Source organism: Wolffia australiana, chromosome 19 (assembly GCF_029677425.1).
Source record: "Wolffia australiana isolate 7733 chromosome 19, ASM2967742v1".
Classification (NCBI taxonomy): Eukaryota; Viridiplantae; Streptophyta; class Magnoliopsida; order Alismatales; family Araceae; genus Wolffia; species Wolffia australiana.
In genome coordinates this window covers 3119491-3122270 of record NC_135853.1, presented here as the reverse complement: position 1 = coordinate 3122270, position 2780 = coordinate 3119491, and the positions used below count along the sequence as shown (strand labels likewise).

Sequence of the window (2780 nt, the reverse complement as noted above, 5' to 3'; positions counted from 1 at the left end):
TAGTGAAGAGGACAGCAAGTCCTCTAAAGTTCCACTAAATTTTGTTTGAAAATTTTATATTAATAGTGTCAGGTGAAACCCTAGGATCTTAGCAGATTTCTCCCAGACCCTTCTAGGCACAAAACAGTGTCAAACAGATTATGGCATGACTTGGTAGAAACAGTGTGGAATATATACCCACTTCAACGAGTCTGGCCTTCAGAATAAGAGGGAAATTGGCAACTTTAGGCCAGGTCCATGGATCTGAACAAACGTTGAGCTGGCTAATGAATTGCCTCGAACTGATATCCATTTAAATAATAACTGGCTTATTTTAAAACTGGATTGACAACTCATATGTTCAATAAGTATGCATGGGTCGAAGTGTTATTGACTCTGAATTTATGGGCATGAAGACACATCCCGGTGGGTGTCCAATAAAATAGACTGCACGGTCTACGACATGTTTTGTCTCATTCAGTCACTCTCTCATTCATTATACTTCTATCGGTTTGGTATCAGTTGTCATGTAATAGTTGTAATTTACAAAACCTTTCTTGGCGAAAATATATGCCCTGATATACATAAAAAAGAAGGGATGGTGTACTACACTTGCTATCTAACTGATTATGATTCTGTCGGTTAGGCTTTGGTTTGGCATGTAATACTTGCAATTTGCTGGTCGGTGTGCAATTTGGAGTTTTTTTTCAACATGGCCAACCAACATCCATTATAAAAAAATATAAATTAAAAAATATGATTAAAAAAACAATATAGTAAAAACATGTGCCAAAAGCATTGGCACCTAGGTGTCACCGACTCACCGCTAATATTGAATGCCGAGGGAATCAAAGGACTCGCATCACCTAGAGCACAATTTCTTCTGAAGAACAGAGAAACAATCTATATTGATAAATAACAGTGTGATAATCTTCTTCGGCTTGACTCTTGGAACACCAAGGACCCTTTTGTTCATTCATAAATCAGTATTTATACAACATCAAAGAAACCATAAAAGGATCTTCTTCGGCTTGACTCTTGACACTTGATTATTGGTCCAAAATCAAACAAGAGAAGACAAACATGATGAATTGGCTCCGGAGACAAACAGTAGCAGAGATTATTCGATTGTATCTCTGGTACATCAACGATATATGCTTGCTACAGAGACGCCGTGCGAGAACTGTTCGTCGTACAAGAGAAGATCCTGGGAAGCGCGTTGCGTACAAGACGAGGCCATGGTGGGCGCTTCTGAACCGCTGTCTTTCTGGTTGTACCATGGCGTGAAGGAGGAGGTTTGAGAGGCAATATAGCATCGTCCTTGGAAAAGAACGGGTGCTTTGGCGTACCCGGAGAAGACTCCCACAAGAACGGAACGGAGGCGCCGCCTGTAACGCCGTCGTTATCGTCGGCGTAAGAAGAGACCGCGGCTGTAAACGCCTCCTTCAGCGACGGTCGCCGACGGTCGAAGGCCATGTTGTCCGTGGTGGGAGGCAAAGAAGAGGAAAAGAAGTCGAGTCTCTTTGCATGACTCTGAGGAGAAAAAAGTAGCGTTAATATAGTCGGTCTTATCGCATCCTAACAAAGAAGTGATCTTGTTTTTTTCTTACTGCGACCGCTATTGCAGTAGATGACAAGTTGTTGGGCATGCGCGGATTCAGCGAGGCGGAGTGTCGGCCAATGGGAAAGTATTGGCAGTTCCAGCAATGCCACGGGAAAACTCATCTCTTATCTTGCTCGAGAGAGAGACTCGGAGATGTAGAGATAGAGAGAGAGGGAGACGGAGACTGAATCGATAACGGATGGAAGGGATCTTTGACATTACGATGTGTACTTTGAAGCCCGCTGTCTCGGTTGAATACTCTGAGCCCTGGCCAGTTGGGCCACTTGGAACGGATGAACTCTCTCTCTCTCTCTCTCTCTCTCTCTCTATCTCTATCTTTTCTCTCTTTTACTCTCTCTCTAGCTCATAATATATTATATATATATATATGTCTCTAGCTTTCTCTCTTAATCGATCTCTTTCTCTCTAACTCTCTGCATCTTTTACTCTCACTTCATGTCTCTCTCTATCTAACTTTCTCTCTCTCTCTATCTCTATATTTTCTCTCTTTTACTCTCTCTCTAGCTCATAATATTATATATATATATATGTCTCTAGCTTTCTCTCTTAATCGATCTCTTTCTCTCTAACTCTCTGCATCTTTTACTCTCTCTTCATGTCTCTCTCTCTCTAACTTTCTCTCTCTCTCTTTTCTCGTTTTCAGAGCTCTAGCCAATTGAGCCACTATGAAGGGAGGGAACCCTCTACCCATTTATATATGGGCGCTTACTACGAAACGTCAAGAACTCCGTTTTTCGTTCAAAAAGTAGCACAAACTTTTAGTTTTGTTCAAAATATAGCACGCGCCAATCAGAAGACGCCATTTGGCGTCTTCTTTTTTTTTTGCCAGCCATGGTCCAGAAGCTGACATGGAGTCCACCTGGTAGCCAGGTAGACTCCACGATGGCATCCACGCCAGGTGGACTCCACGTCAGCTTCTGGACCATCGCTGCTGCCGTCGCTGCGCGCGCCCGTCGCGCGCGCCGCTGGCCGCCGCCGCCTCGCCGCCGCCGCCGCCGCGCCGCTGCGCCGCCGCGCCGCCGCCGCCGCCGCCGTCCGTCTCCGGCCGCCTCCGCCGTCGCCGGTCGTCTGTCTTTTTCTCGCCCTCGCTCACCCTTCCCGTTTTCTCCTTCTCATCGTCTCTCCCTCTCTCCACTCGTTCTCTCTCTCTCGACCTCTCTCCCCCTCTCCTGCTCCT

At 45.4% G+C, this 2780-nt stretch overlaps 2 long non-coding RNA genes across 2 annotated transcripts; one reads left to right on the top strand and one right to left on the bottom strand.

The window, feature by feature from the left end:
- Nucleotides 1–1044: 1044 nt before the first annotated feature.
- On the bottom strand, nucleotides 1045–1681 carry LOC144715671 (uncharacterized). Its single transcript, XR_013584690.1, has 2 exons — nucleotides 1590–1681; nucleotides 1045–1512 (listed from the first exon to the last, which is right to left on the bottom strand). It is a non-coding gene; the product is annotated as an uncharacterized LOC144715671 (long non-coding RNA).
- Nucleotides 1420–1876, top strand: LOC144715669 (uncharacterized). The gene is made up of 2 exons (XR_013584689.1): nucleotides 1420–1526; nucleotides 1607–1876. It is a non-coding gene; the product is annotated as an uncharacterized LOC144715669 (long non-coding RNA).
- Nucleotides 1877–2780: the final 904 nt, after the last annotated feature.